Source organism: Phascolarctos cinereus, unplaced genomic scaffold (assembly GCF_003287225.1).
Source record: "Phascolarctos cinereus isolate Bilbo 61053 unplaced genomic scaffold, phaCin_HiC Scaffold_4;HRSCAF=312, whole genome shotgun sequence".
In the NCBI taxonomy this organism is placed as follows: domain Eukaryota; kingdom Metazoa; phylum Chordata; class Mammalia; order Diprotodontia; family Phascolarctidae; genus Phascolarctos; species Phascolarctos cinereus.
In genome coordinates, this window is record NW_027555847.1 from 383,826,561 (window position 1) to 383,843,392 (window position 16,832).

The 16,832-nt window shown below is 36.0% G+C and overlaps 1 protein-coding gene across 1 annotated transcript in view; it reads right to left on the minus strand.

Moving 5' to 3' along the window:
* PIK3C3 (phosphatidylinositol 3-kinase catalytic subunit type 3) overlaps positions 1 to 16,832 on the minus strand; it is a 190,483-nt gene that overhangs the window by 74,132 nt on the left and 99,519 nt on the right. The gene's annotated exons all lie outside the window — the stretch shown is intronic.

The window sequence follows — 16,832 nt, forward strand, 5'->3', positions numbered from 1 at the left end:
TATTTGAGTGAAATCACAGATCTCTGATACACTGAAATGTACTAAGTTTCAAATATCTCTAGTGACCAGGCTTCCAATATTTGGTTGGTCAACTCAACAATATTATGTTTCAGATAAAGGTTAACTTTTTATGATCAAGTACTATGGACACAAAAACAAAACAGCCCCTGCCCTCAAGGAACAACATGTGTATATTTAAAGAAACTAAAAACATACACAAAAGAATATAAGGTCATTTCAAGGAGGACACTAGCCACAGGGAGGATCTGAAAAGACCTCATGGAAAGGATGGCACCTGAAGTGAATTCTGAAAGAATCTAGGGATTCTAAGAAGTGAAGGAGGGGAGGGAATGCATTCTAAGAACTGGAAGAAGAGCTGAGGAGAAGTGGGACAGAGAAGCATGTCACCTATACAAAGACACAGACTTGGAAGATGAAATGTGTGTTTTGAATAAAGAGACCAGTTTGGATGGACTGTAGAGTGTGTGAAATGGAGCACTGTGAGGAAGTCAGGAAAGGTAGTCTGGAATCAGATTGTTCAGGGTTTTAATTGTCAAGCAGAGGAGTTTACATGTTGCCCTAAAGGCAACAGGGTAACAATGGAGCTTTCTGAGCCAGGAAGTGACAAGGTCATATTTGAATTTTAGGAATATCTCTTCAGAAGTATTGTGGAAGATGGACAGGAAAGAGGCTGGAAGTAGAGAGATCAATTAGCAAGTTCCTGTATTAATCCAAGCAAGAGAAAATAAGGGTCTTAACTGTAGCGGCAGTTGTTTGGCTACAGCGAAAGAGGCAGATGTGAGAAATATTGTGAAAGCAGAATTAACAAAACTTTGTAACATGGATATTGGGGTGAGGATGGACGGTAGGAAGAAGAAAGAGTCAACGATGATACCAAAGTAGAAACACTGGGTGGTTGGAAGGACAGCAATGACAGAAATGGGGGAAAATGAAAAGTTGCCACTTTAGGGGAAATATGAGTTGTTTTAGATATACTGATTTAGAGATGCCTACGAGACATCTTGCTAAAAAGGTCTAATAGGAAGTTGGTGATGCAAGTCAGGAGCTTCACAAAGTCTAACCCAGAGTTAGAGGGACAAACATGAATGATATTTTACTGGATGACATCCTGTCAAAGAGAATGAGTAGGAGAGGTCAGACAGGTAAGTGAACCAAGAGCTAGTAGTGTCATGAAAACCCAGAGAGAAAAGAGTATATATTTAGAGATGGGAGAGTCAAGTGTCAAATTCTACAAAGAGGTCAAGTGAGATGAAGCCTGAGAAAAGGCCATCAGATTTGGTGATTAAATGATCACTGGCCACTTTGGAGAGACCAGTTTCAACTGAGCAATAAGGCTGGAAGTTAGAGCATAAAGGGCTAAGAAGTAAATGAAAATAGAAGAATTAGAGATAATGAGTAAAGATAACTTTTTTTTAGTTAGGCTCTGAAAATGAAGAGATATATAAGAAAAGAAGTAACAAGGCAGAATTCTCCTGTGAATGAATTAAGACTTGTGAGTTTTTCTTCGGTAGTACTTTTATAGCAAGCTCTATTTCCTTTCCTGAGACTGGATTATTTAAGGTCTCCATTTGGCCTTGGGCTAATTTGGGCATTTCATATTTTTGAAGACAACCTTCTACTTTGTGTTCTCAATTTTGTTAGCATATAACTGTGCACAGTGGGTTCTTATAATTCTTTTTATTTATTCTGATTTTGCTATGACTTCACCTTTTTCATTTCTTATTTTGTTGATATGATTTTCTATCTTCTTTAATCAGATTGATTCAAGGTTTATCAATTTTATTAGTCTTAAAAGAATTATCTTTGAATCTGATCATTTCCATAGTTGTTGTTTTCAATTTATCACTTTCTCCACTAATTTTTTCAGTTTTAGCTTCATGCAGGAAATTTTGGTATGCTATTTAATCACTTAGGAACAATTAGTAACAATATTATTTAAATTATTCTCAAAAATTGAGAATGAAAGCATCTTACCAGATTCCTTTTCTGAGACAAATACAGTTCTATCACTACACCTATAGTAACGCATACAAGAAATCAGTCATGATGACCAAGTTAGATTTACACCAGAGAGGCAAGGATGGTTCAATATTAGGGAAAAAAATTACCATAATGAATCATACTGAAAACAAAAATTTCCAAAAACACATTATTGTGGAATAATGTAAAGAAAAAAAAGATGTGGAAAAAACTTTGATAAAATATAGCACTCACTTATGCTAAAAACTATATACTATATAGGAAATAAGGGTCTTTTTCTAAATATCATAAAAGTATCTATCTAAAACCAAAAGTAAACATCCTAGGAAATATAAATATACTAATATCTTCCACAGTAAATACAGGAGTAAAGCAAATGTGCCTACTTCCTTCACTATTATTTGATATTGTTCTGAAACTGTTACTAAGAAAAAAAAACCAAGGCCTAAAGATAAAAGATAAAACTATCCCTGTTTGCTGAAGATGATAAGTTTATCTAGAAAATTTTAGAGAATTAACAAAGATACTAAGTGGAACAATAGCTTTAGCAACATTGCAGCCTACAAAATGAACTTTCACTTGTTTTATAAAATAAAAATCATTAACATTCCCATATAGTAACAAAATGCAAGAGGCAATAATAGAAATGGTAATACCATTCCAAATAACTAAAAAATGCATACGAGGGGATCAATCTACCAAAAAACATGAAATACTCAAACAGATTATATTATAGTGATCCTTAAAGAAACAAAGAACAACTTAAATAGCTGGAAGAATATTCACTGTTCATGGTTGGTACAGGCCAATATAATAAAAATGACAACATTACCAAAGTTAATTTATACTTTTAATGCTATACCAAACCATCAAGGGGATACTTTTCAAAACTCCATAAAATAATAAAATTCATTTGAAAAAACAAAAGAATTATAATATCAAGGAAAATAATGAAAAGACAAAGGGAGAACAGTACTTTGAGACCTCAAACTATATTATAAAGCTGCAGGCATCAAAACCATCTGATACTGATTAAAAAAAATAGAGATGTAGATCAATGGAACAAAATAGATAAAAGAGAATCAGAAACAATAAAACTTTCTAACAAAATTTTCCATAAAGCAGAAAACATAAATTACTTAGGAAAGAACTTCTTATTTGATAAAACCTACTAGGAAAACTAGAAAGCAGTCTAGCAGGAATCAGACTTAGATCAATACCTTACACTATATTCCATAATACATCCTAAATAGATGTGATTTTAATATTTAGAAGAGTAGATTACAGCTCTCTAATAGCTATGGATAAAGACATATTCTTAACCAAAATGAAAAAAAAAAGGCAATTAAAGATAAAATAACTAACTTTGATTACCTGAAACTGAATAGCTTTTGCACCAACAAATTTAATACCCCTAGGATAAGAAAGGAAGTGGCTGAATATGCAAAAAAAATCTTTTTATCAAATTTATCTTATTAAGGGTTCAGTATATAGAATATGTGAATAATTACAAATAAATGTATGTATTTAAACACATGTGTGTATACATACATACACATATATAAAGGGGCAAGAATATTAGGGGAAATTACAGTGATGTTAAAAAAAAGATATCAGTAAAAGCCTATTTTTTTAAAGCAAATTTTTTAAAAAGAAAAGAACTGAGAGGATAGCAGGATCAAGAGAAGGCCTTTTAAGGATGGGGGTCACCTAAGAAGGTATGTAGGCAACAGGAAATGAGTTAGTAAATAGAAAAAAATTGAAGACTTGGGGTAGGGGTTAGTGAAGTATAATTCTATTATGCCACTCAGATGCCATGTTTCTTTTTGTAATATTGTCACGAAGTTAATAAACATTTTTAAGCACAAACTATCTGCCAAGCACTGTGCTAAGTGCTCTCAGGAAAACACCTACACTTTTTTTTGTGGGGGGGGTTGAGTGGGGGGTAGGGGACAGATCTGTAATGTTACTGGTATTCATGGTAAGGAAATTCCTTCCACCAAGGTATATCATGTTTTAAGATACAGAATAGGAGAAAAGAGGGAGAATAGAGAGACCTGTCTCATGGGACATGGATTCTATTTTCTCTATAAAGCATAAGGCAAGGTTCTCTGCTGAGAGGTAAGGCATAGAGGTATGATAAGGGTAAACTGCTTCTGCTAGGTCATTTGAGTATTTACATGTTGCTTATGGCCCTGGGAAATGTGGTAATTATACAGGGTCAACAGCCACTATTCCAGAAGCAGGACTTGAATCCAGGCCTTCAAGATTGTGAGGCTAGGGCAGCTGGGTGGCACAGTAGATAGAGCACCAGCCTTGGAGTCAGGAGGACCTGAATTCACATCCAGCCTCAGATACTTGACACTTACTAGCTGTGTGACCCTGGGCAAGTCACTTAACCCCACTGCCTAGCCAAAGGAAAAAAAAAAAGATTGTGAGGCTGGCTCTCTATTCAATACTATGACAATTACCTCTTACATATACACACAAATACATACTATCAATCTACTCATATCACACACTCATTTGGAGAAGAGAGCGAGAACAGTGACACAGTAGACTGAGTGCTAGATGGACTCAGAAAAGACCTGATTCAAAGAACACCTCTGAAACTTGCTAGTTATGTTTACATGGGTTAAAAAAAAACAATCTAAATTCTCTGGATTTCAGGAAGCTATATCCACAAGTTAACATCAGGTTGTAACCTACATAGATGGAAGGAGTTCTTAATCCAAAAAAATTGTAGGTTCTGGACACAGTGGGATATACAACGACATTTAACAGTAATGGCGCCTGGCAAATAGTAGGCACTTACTAGATCCTAGTTGATTCCCCTCCCCTCCACATACACATCCAGTGAAGATAAAGACAATGTTCACAGAGGCCCATCATCATCTCGGCTGATGGACAGTGAAGACTTTTGTTATGACAATTCTCTAAGACTATCTATTAAATCACAGAGACTATCTATTAAATCACAGAGAGGCTGCAATTTACATAGATGAATATCCTGTTACCACAGAACTTAAGTATAGTATGCAATGATTATTATATATACTTCATACTTTAACATGGATAGGTATGAAGATTTGGATGTACACATGAATTGGGAAATCAGGAGATTGGTCCTGAGTTGACAATAATGTTTTTAACTTCAAGTGTCCAAGAGGAGCTTTGGAGACTTTAAAAGAGAGAGATAAACAATTAGCTTCAGGAACAAAATAAGCCACACTCCCTCCCCACCCCAATTTGCCAGAAATTTAAGTCACATTCCTGGGCCCATTTTTGAAGAGAAAATGCTACAGTGGCTTTTTTTTTTAAATTTTTAGATGGTTTTTATTTTTCTGAAAAGCAAAAAATGGTAGCTGCTTTCTTCATCTATCTACATGATGGCCATATAATTCATGCTGTCCTGTTAACATTCAAAGAATACTATCTAAAGTAAGTAAACCATACTATGTAAAATTTATGCCAAGAATGGTATTTCTTTGAGAGAAAGAATTAACCAATATTATTTTGAAGAATACAAGGGCAAGAGGATGTTTTGGAAAAAGGCATCTGGGGCAGCTAGATGGCGCAGTGGATAGAGCTCTGGCCTTGGAGTCAGGAGAACCTGAGTTCAAATCCAACCTCAGACACTTGACATTTACTAGCTGTGTGACTCTGGACAAGTCACTTCACCCCAATTGCCTCACCAAAAAAAAAAAGTAGAAGGAAAAAGGCATCTAAGGCTCCAAAGTGCCCTCTTAAGAAAAAAAAATAATAGCTTGTATTTAAGAAGTCTCAGTGCTTGCAAAGTGTTTTACAAACGTTATCTCACTTTATTCCCCCAACAATCACTGAGATGTAGGTACTTTAATCATCCCCATTTTACAGATGAAAAAAACTGATGCAGACAAAAGTGAATACTCCAAGTTCACACTGCTAGGAACTGTCTGAGGCTGGATTTTGACCTCAGATCCTCCTATCTTCAGGTCCAACATTCTATCCATGTGCTATCTAGCTGCCTCTCACAAAATTCAAAAAAAATGAGTTATTTTGACGATCAAAACAGAATGTATCTCTAAGTCTGAAAATTAAGTATCTGGTAAAAAAATGTTTCATTTTAAGTCCACTTTCATTAATCCTCATGAATTTAGAATCAAAAATAAGAAATTATTATAGTAAATAGGTCAATGGCAAAATAATACCTTTTTATTTTTAGGGAAAAAAAACTGCCTTGCTCATTCACATTAAGTTATCAATCGTTAACCAACAAGTTGTTTTTTTTTTTTTAGTTCTTACTCTGTGGTATAGTAGACAGTGTTTCAAGGCAGAAGGATCTGGGTTCAAGTACTGCCCACGAAATACACTGGCTATGTAGCCCTGGGTAATTCTCTAAGTTAGTGCTTTGGGCAACTCTGAAATAAGTTGCAGAGAGGTGCTGACTTGCACTGGTAAAGGGAGTTTTTTTTTTTGATTCAAGATTTCTTTATGTATGAATGAAATCACATCCCACCCACCCACCCACCCACATACATATAAGCGTAAAGCACTATGCTAAGCCTTGGGATTGCAAAGAAAAAAATAAAAACAGTCCCAGCCCTCCTATGCTGTACATACTAAATGCTTGTTGAACTGAATGCTCCTTCAATTGGTGCCTAAATAACTCAGAAATGATGTGGTCTGGTTTTAAAATGGGACGGGTGGTGGTGGTGACTGCAGTTGGGGGGGGCGATTATGTAGAAACAAAGCACAGCATCCATCAAGCATCAAACAAAATAAAGCTGATAATCCTACCATTTTACAAAGCTGACTATAACCTAGAGATAAAAGATTGGTTTTTTTTAACCTGAAAGGGATGTCAGAGGCTACCTACTATAATAGTGGTTATTACTTTAGTATCTATCCTTTCCATACTGTAATAAGGAGGCAAAACATCTTTCACCTTCCTCTGCTACCCTACTTGGAGTCTACCATAAATGAGATGGTAGGATCTCCATCACTTAAAAACGCAGCTAGAAAAGAGTGTCAGTTTGACCTAAACAACAGACTAAGAACCAGGAAGACCTCAGTTCAAATCCTGACATGTATGCACTGCATGATCCTAAACAAGTTGCCTAACCTCTTACTGCATCCAGATAACTCTTTAAGACTATAAATTGCAGAAAATTTGTCAAAGACCTGCATTGGAATAGAGGTTTCTTATAACAATTAAATCATAGGCATAAATCAAAAAAACGGCAGAGGACAGAGCCTGATTAGTATTGCAACTTACCTTGGTCAAGCCCCACATCATATAGATGATGAAACAAGTCCAAAGCAATGAAGTGACTTGCCTAGGGAAACAGGCCCATTTAAAAGCATTGATTTAATGTAAACAAAACAATGAAAAATCTACTTGCACAATGATAACTGGTATGCAAACCATTTAAGTTTCCTATAAAGTGGTTTGGTCACTATGCGGAAACTGACTTTTAAAAATGAACCAAGAGGATCTACCTCTCAAAGCCACCTATCATATAGCACTAACTTATTTCTCACTCCCTTCCATACAGACCCTCTGCTCTAACCAGGCCAACCTCTTGGATGTCTGCCACAAAACTAATATTCACTCTATCTTTTAGGTTTTTGCTCACTATTTTCTCTGGAATGTTCACCTTTCTGCTTATCTAGATAACCTAAAGATTCCTTTCATCTCTAAGTTCCAAATTCCACCCATATGAGAACTTCCATTTCTTTGAAAAAGTCTTTTCCAATTACTCCAATCCAAACTCATCTCTACTCTGCATGCACAATTAGCTTTCACCTTCTTTACTCGAGAATTTTTGTCTTCCCAACAATAATAAGCTATAAGGACTAGGGTCAAACCTTTGGCCTCCTTCAAGATGGGAACTATTTTCTCATATCTCTGATACAGAATAGTACCAACAGTGCTGAGGTCTCACAGACATTGAGCTTGCTGACTTAGTGAAGTTGTGAGAATTCAAGACATTTATAATATGCAGTATTCTACTTAACTGATAGAAAGCTATTCATAGAAGAGACAATTATTCTTCAAAGTTTTAAAATATTAAAAAGGAGTACTTAAATTAACTGAATGAAAGAAGCCTTAAAGGATCTGTGGCTAAAATGGAAAATTCCCTGTGGAATATTCTTTTATACGTTCTAGTTATTGCAGAGATTCAACTTCATTCAAAGCAGGTTAAAACTGTTAAAATCTCACTTTTTCCATGTGATCTGTTAGAAATGTTCTATAATCTTGTTAAAGTATTTAAGCAAATGATGTAGTTAATACCTGAAAAAACTTTTTTTTCCTATGAACTCCAGCCACAGAATTCTTTAAGAACACACAAAGGCAACTTAGCTAATTCAAATAGGAAACTATATTGTGCCTACAATACAATTCTCAATGGAATATAAAGGTAGGCCTAGAAACCTGCTAAGCCCAAAGGGCAGGTAAACCTGAAAATGAAAAACCTATTTCACTTTTTTCATTTAACAGGCATTCATTTGGCACATACTGAGTATATAACACTATTTGACTCACTTACCCCTAAACCCATGGGAATAAACAAATTCATTACAAAAGCAAGTCTGAGTCATTAGGTTTTCTGTTAGAATATTAAATATAGCATAATGATACATAGACTTAAATGCAAATATTTGATTTATCATTGCTATCAAAACATTTATTAATAGCAAATTAATTCCTTCTACACAAAACAAGTACTTTGGACACAAAATGAAAATCATGTCAGCCTTTCTGGGGGAAAAAAATTAAAACTGTGCCACAATTTATTTTTTAAAACACTGCTATTTGGCTCTTAATATAGAAAAGATAAACCTAAGTTAATGAACACATGAGTAACTTCTTTTGTTATCTTTTTCCCATTATACAGAAATAAAGGGTTCCTTGAAAAATGTTTAAGTCCAGCAATATCTTAAAACAGAGGCGTCACACAAGCCAATGTGGTCCAAACTAGATTAAAATGTAATTGGGAAATATTTAGCAAAATAACAAAGACAATTTTAATATGTGATTTTCTAAGTCAATATAGAATCCGCAGGGATCACTAAATGGCCCCACTTTCTATCTGAATTTGACACAGTCGTCTAAAAGGATTTTAAATATTCCTTTTTTCACCCTAAGACCAATAACTTTTTTGGGCAAGCAGTATGAAAAGGGGATGATGAAATATAAAAACTGTTTCTCTATCTCTACAACTAGAAACAACTATTGTTCATTTAGCTCATGGTAAGACACTGGATATAAAAGGAATTTGAACCAATTCAAAACAACTATGACGATCAGACTTAATAAAATGAAAAGGTAAAAGTAAGAGTCCAGGGTTCTTTATTTGGTACTCTCTTACAAAAGATTCAGAGAAACTAAATATACAGTATTATTTTAGTCTTTACTGTGGAATCTTGAGACAAAGACAGAGATTTCTTTATTTCAAAGACAGAGTAACTGACAACTAGGGAGGCTAAGTAGCCTAAGGCTACTGGGTCAGTCAGTCCCACCTCACTCCAAGATCCATGTCTGACTCCTAACTCAGAGCCCAATTTCCTAGGTATGTTTTATTACTTCACATTTTATCAGGAATCCACATGCTAAGTATACTATGAGCTTCACAAACAATGAGAATTAAACAGTTTTTCCAAACACAGTAGGGACTAGGTTGAACTCCTTCCTAGTTCTGCATTTTCCCTTATGAATAGTTAATAATAACCTAGATACCTTCTCAAAAAAATAAAAATCCAAATACAATTAAGTTGTGTTCCAGATGAACTGAGCCTAATATATCTTCCTGAATGCTATTTCTAAAACTACCTCTCTAAAGGCTCCCTCACTAAAACTCTGCTTTTTCTTCTAACTTAGGGAAATTATGCCTTGAATTTTGTAAGATTTCTCCTACAAAGACACGACATTAGAAGAAAAGCAAGAAGTTCTATTAATAATTGACATATTACTCTCCTCAAATTTATCTCCAAGACCACAATGCTCCAAATGATTGCACGTACATTACAGTCTACTGACAAAGGGATTTACAAGCTTTGAATTCTTAGTGGATGTAGAGTGCCATCTGCTGTACCAGCTGATACTTCCTTGGGAAAATTCTCCAAGATATGTCAGCTTAAAATGGCCAAAAAAAAAAAGAATTAGGAAAAAACAGACCCCAAAATTGAATGGCAAATACTTTTCCATGCTTAGCTTTTATGCATTATATTTTGAGAAAATATACAGCAATTGTGGGAATTTGGTATATAGTATGTCACTATTTAGTGAAGTATATTTCTAATATTCAATTACTATTATCAGCCTGTTAATCTATTGTTGTTAGGCTGATCTTTCAGTCTTCACCTCCTAGATATACACAGTAAAAGAAGAAGAGTCAGAGGTATGAGCCCTCATGAGTCCACACCCCCACCCCCACCAAAAAACAGCAAAAAAAGCCTTAAGTAGAACCTCATTTGCATGTGTTTCAAGGCCCAAAAGGCTGGTCCTTTTTTTTTTCCCCTCCTGTTCACTACTGGTACTAAGAAACTGGAAGTTAATAATCCTATCTTAAGTTGAGATATTTTAAACTTTTAAAAGCATTTTTGTGTATGTTATTTTAGAAAAGTTCCTTCATTTCAAGATTACTAAATAAAAATGATGACCAGTAGAAGCAGAAGCAAAGCAATTGGGTAAGCCTTGAGTTCTAGTGGGAAAGAATGGCTATTGTGAAAGAAACAGAAGGGCACTTTGCCCTCGGAAAAAAAAAATGCTTAGAGAGCAGCAGAATAAAAAGAATCTGTGCTTTTTAAAATTCTTGGTCTAGTAGAATATTAACTTAGTGTCACTAGAATTGGGATACAACTAATCTAAAATGTGTGCCAAAGCAAGAAACACATGAGGTTTAAAGCATTTAAAATTAAACAGGTACTAAAATGTATTTTCCATGATAGAATGCATTTACAATTCTGTTTAAATGTCTAATGGCTGTCAAAACTGCCTGTACAAAGCCTTTGTACAACAGACATTTAATTAACAGATCTTGAAATTGCTTTGAGTTGTCAATAAAAATGAATAAAGTGATATTATTTTAAAATGAATCATTAAGAGTTTTCAGAAGCTCCAGAATGTGATAATCACCACTGCTCTAGAAATTACCAATCTTTTTCTACATACTCTAAATTTCATTCAAGTTAAACCTGAAAATGGAAAAAAATCTTCATGCCAATGATCAAGTCCTAAAATGTCTGCCTTCATGATTGCAAGAAACAATTAGGAAGTAGTTAGAAAAGTATAACAAATTGCACTGCTTTAAAAAAGAAAAAAGGAAATGTGCTACTTATTTACAAGTACATCTGAGCAAATAGTAATTTCTTTGTCCTTAGAAACAAATTCAGAGCTCCCTCTAGTGGTAAACTAGGCCTGGATAACGAAACATGAAAGTCAAAGCTTCTATCTGGAATATTAACATACATTTTCAGTTAAATAATCTAAAATCTTGACTCAGGTTAGTCCATCAAAATGTATTAGGTAACATTCACTTTACAAATCTTAGGACTGGAACCCAACTCTCATTCTCCTTCCTGCATAACCAAAAATCAGTCAGAAGCCCCTAGATTAAAAGAAGATATTTTATTCATAAAAATACAACAACCAAATCAAGTATTTATTAGATGCCTACTATAAGGTGGATACAGTGCTAGGCCTAGGAACACAACTACAAAAATTAGAGATGATCCCTGCCCCTATAGAACATACAGCAGAATAAATGCTAGGAATTTTGGGGAGGAGGCTGAAAGAGTAGTAACTTCCAAATATTTACTTTGTGCCAAATACTCCCGATAGTGTTCATTAAAGCTATAATTTTAATTATCTGTGTGTCTCACACACACACAAAAAAACTGTATGTATTGTGTGTATCTGTGTGCATGTATGTGTGCATGTTCATAAATATATAGTACGTAACTCAATGGATCAGTGATTTCATCAATAGTGTGGCTATTCCTGACACGGTATTCTGAACTAATTCAGACAAAGAGGAAATGATTGCTGAAGAAGAAATATCGAAAGCCTTGGAGTAGGTGACTATTCCACTATAAAATTCTGATAGAGGAAAAATGAGTTAGGCATAGTTAAACAATCACCCTCGATTTTGAGAGAACAAAGACTTGCAGAGGAACCTAAAATTATTAGAGAAAATCAGTCCAGGAAAGAGGGACAACTCTCAAAAATGAACTGTGAAGACACAAGATAAACAATTACAAATGAGGGAGTCTGTATAATTCAATCAGAAATGTCCAGAATGAGCTGGGGATGAATTCTAAATATGACAAAAAAAAAAGAAAAGGTTTGTTAAGACAGACACACGCACACACAGAGTTCTGTGATCTTATTATCAAGGGTATATCTTCTGTTAATATAAATTTAAGCCATCCCACCTTCCTTCCTAATGAGAGTTCAAGGATTTCCCCCCCCCTCCTCCCCAGTCTTGGAGGCCTTGCCCTAGTCTCCCTAAATTTCGATGGTTTCAGTAAAGCATTTCAGCAATCTACTGGCTGTTCTGTGTTCTTAATACAGCAAACACCTTTCATAAAGTATGTATGTTTCTCTCTATAAAGAGGTAATTACTGTTCCCTCTCTCTCTCCTTTACTGGATCCTCCTCTAGATCATTCTTTCTAATTATGGGTATCCCTCAGGGTTCTGTCCTTCACCTTTTCTTCTCCTTCTATACTTCACCTGGTGATCTCATCAGCTCCCAAGGACTTAATTACCATCTCTATGCTGATTCTCAAATCTACCTTTCCTGCCTCAATCTCTCTGCTGACCTCCAATCTTACATCTCTAATAGCCTTTTAGACATCTCATAATCAACGTCCAGCAGACATCTTAAATTTAATATGTCCAAAACAGAGCTCACTATCTTTCCCTCCAAATCCCCCGCTTCTTACCTTCCTTATTACTATAGAAAGCAACACCATCCTCTCAGGTCCTCAGACTCATAACCTAGGAGTCATCCTGGATTCCTCACTATCTCTTAGCCCCCCATATCCAAGCTGTTGCCAAGGCCTGTCAACTCACCTTTGCAACATCTCTTGAATATGGCCCCTTCTCTCCTTTGACACAAGTCCTGGTACAAGTTCTCATCACCTCACATTTTATGATCACTGCAATGGCCTGGCCTCAAGTCTCTCCCTACTCTAATCCATTCTCCATTCAGCCAATAGATATTTTCCTAAAATGCAGGTCCAATCATGTCACCTTCCTGACCCTTACTCAATAAACTCAAGTGGTTTCCTAATGTCTCCTCTGGTTGGCATTCAAAACTCTTCATAACCTAAGCCCCCCTCCTACCTTTCTAATCTTCTATCTTACTCCTTAAAATGTATTCTTCAATCCAAGGATACTGGCTCCTGGTGCTTCCATGAACAAGAAACTCCATCTCTTCGATCTGGGCATTTTCTCTTTCAGGCTTACCTTCATCCACTGACTATTGACCTCCCTAGGCTACCTTTAAAATCTCACTTTCTACAGGAAGCCTTGTCTAATACCACTTGATTCCAGTGCTTTCCCTCTTTTAACTGTTTCCTATTCATCCTGTATTTATGCTTGCTTTGCATATATTTATTTGCATATTGTCTTCCCTATTGGATTGTGAGCTCCTTCAGGACACGTTCTATCTTTTGCCTCTTTTTGTATTCCCCGTGCTTAGCACTGTGCCTAGCACAAAGTAGGCACTAATTAACGTTTACTGAATGAATGGATATTTACTATACCGACTACATGTAGTAGGTTCAATTTATAGGAATCACTTTGGCACACAATCTTGCAGTTGACTAACTATGTTTATAGTGCTGAATTGCTACTAAAATCATGGCTAGATAAATTCTTCACCAGTACACATCTTTCCAGTGTTAATTTGGTATACACAAATCTCTTTTAACATTTTTTAATTTGTTTTAATTCAGTCAAAATCCACCATCCCACACAAATGCCCTCCTCCCAAATGAGAATATGAGAAAAACAAAATCCATGGGGCAGCTAGGTGTCACAGTAGATAGAGAACTGGCCCTGGATTGAGGAGGACCTGAGTTCAAATCCAACCTCAGACACGTAACACTTACTAGCTGTGTGACTTGAGCAAGTCACTTAATCCCACTGCCTAGCCAAAAACAAAAACATGTTTAATTAATCAAAACAAACTTCCACATGGTCCATGTCCAAAACAATATATCTCATCCTGTATACTGAGTCATTTCACTATTGGCAGGTATGTGGCATGTTTCACCATTAGCCCTCTGAAAATTTGGTTGATCACTATGTTGGATAGAGTTCAGCACAATAGTATTCCATCCAGTTCATACACCATAACTTGTTTATCTACTCCTCAATTTATGGGCACTCCCTCAGATTCCCATTCTTTGCCACATGAAAAGGAGCTATAAATATTTTTGCACATCCTTAGAGTTTGTTTTGCTTAGGACTAATCCCTCCCATAATTCGCTTTCTCTCTAATTCTCCCTTCCCTCTTTTCCCCTTTCCCTCTTATTTTCCTACTGAGTGAAATGGATCTCTACGACCAACTGTGTGTTTATATGCTCCTCTTTTTTTTTTTTGATTTGTTTAGATGACAGTGGGGTTCAAGTGTCAGCCCTGGCCCTTCTACTCCCAACTCGTTTGTATAGAAGATTATTTGTGCACTCTCATTATATGAGGACAATTTTCCCTAACTTTCCTTCTTCTTCTCCTTCAGTGTATTTCTCTTTCCCTCTCTTTCTACTTTTCTTAAGATCATTAAGACATAACAGAACTACTCTGAGCCCTTGGCCAATTGGTCTGCCTGTATGAACCGTGAAGATAAAATTCAAAGGGAATACATGTATCTTCTCCCCATATTTGAATGCAAACAGTTTCTTCTTGTTTAGTCTTTAATCACCGTTCATGCATGTCTACCTTTTTATGTTTCTCTTTACTCCTATATCTGAATTTCAAAGTTTTTCTACAGTTCAGGTTTTTTCATCAAGAATGCTTAGAAGTCCTTCTTTTTTTCATTAAAGGTCCATTTTCCCCCTTGTAGAATTATGCTTAGTTTTGCTGGCTGGCATTCTTGTCTGTAAGCTCATGTCCTTTACCTTCTGGAATGATATTCCAGGTTCTCTTCTTTATAGTTGTGACTGCAAAATAGTGTGGGATCTTTACTGTGGCTCCTTGGGATTTGAATTCCTTCTCTCTCACTGTCTGCTATACTTCTATTTTGACCTAGAAAGTCTGGGTTCTGGTTATGACATTCCTGGGAATTTTCATTTTCAGGTTTCTTTTAGAAGATGACTCTTTCTATAATCTACTTTCTCCTTTGGTTCTAAGAGATCTGTGCATTTAAAAAAATTTTTTTTAAAAATATACATCTAGGTTCTTTTTCCTTTTGGTCATGGCAGTCAGATAGTTCAATGATTCTTAATTTTTTTCCTCCAACATCTATTTTCCAGGACTGTTCTATTCGCTATGCCAATCTGTTAATTTCTTTCCAATTTTTTTCTAGAGCTCTCATTTCTTTTCCATTTTTCCCCCTCAAGTATTCTCATTCCATTCATGAAAAAAATAATAATATTAATTTTTTACCTTTTATTTTAAACTCTTGTTTCATCTCTTCCAGGAATTATAGTTGATGTTCTGCCCAAGCCATGTTTTACTTTGAGGCATTGCCTGTAGATGTTTTGAAATCATTCTCTTCTTTTACATTTGTGTCTTCAGTCCTGCCCTCCATAATAGCTCATTATGGTGAGGTTAATTTTTTGTTTGCCTATTTTTCTGGCTACTTCTTGACTCTACACTTATGTTAGAGCCAAGCTCTATCATGTTTCTGGAAGGAAGGTCTGGGCTGGTCCTGTTGCTGCTTTCTTGGGGGTATTCAGTATTGTGTTATTTCAGGATCTCAGAGATAGACTAGGGAACTGCAAGTTTTCAGCACCGCAAAGTGGTCTCATCTAGGACAAAGACTGAGTACTATCGCCCATTCTGAGCTCTCCAAGTTTGCAACTTGCATTTGGGTCTGAGCACGAGTAGACTGCTGATACAACTCTGCCCTATCAGTCAGCTCAGTAGTTCTGTTGGTTCAGAGTGGCAGAATTATAGGCTTCCCTTTGGTCTAGGATTCCTGCCCTGGTTACTCCTCTGTAGGCTGGGCTAGATGCTGGAAATAAGACCCTGCTGTATGCTGGGATCTAAGCTACACCTCTCCTATTAGCTTCTGAACTTCCTTTCTACACTGTCCAGGGCCTCCCATTATGGGAATATAAACACCAATTCATTAAGCAGGTCCCTTTCTCAGTATGCCCTGAGTCTCTGATCTGGAACTAGATAGTTGGTAATAAAGATGCCAGTTCATACTTGTCCCTTTATCAGTGGCTTGGGATGAGTATGATGAAACCCTGTTATGGGTGGGGGACCTCCTCTCGTCCTGGTGCACAGCCTCTCCGTGTGCACTGGAGGGCTCTATACACCATATGCTCCTTTCCCAAACCAGATCCTAGTGTCCTCACACCTTCCTGTTTTGCCTCCCTATGGTAAGCTGGAATAGAAAAATGACTCACTGTGATTTTTTTTTTCTGAATTTCTCCATCGGAATTCAGTCTGGTGCATTTTCAGATATGTTTAGAAGAGCCTGTATATAGGAACTTAATACATTGTTTCTTATCACTCTGCGACTTTGGCTCTACCTTCTATACACTCTCGTAACTTTTTAAAATTAGCCCTTGCCATATTAACAAGACTAGAATCTACAATACTATAACACGTACTCCCCTCAGTACCTAAGTCTTAAAGGTGTTGTTTCGTCTTTTTTTTTTTAAAGAT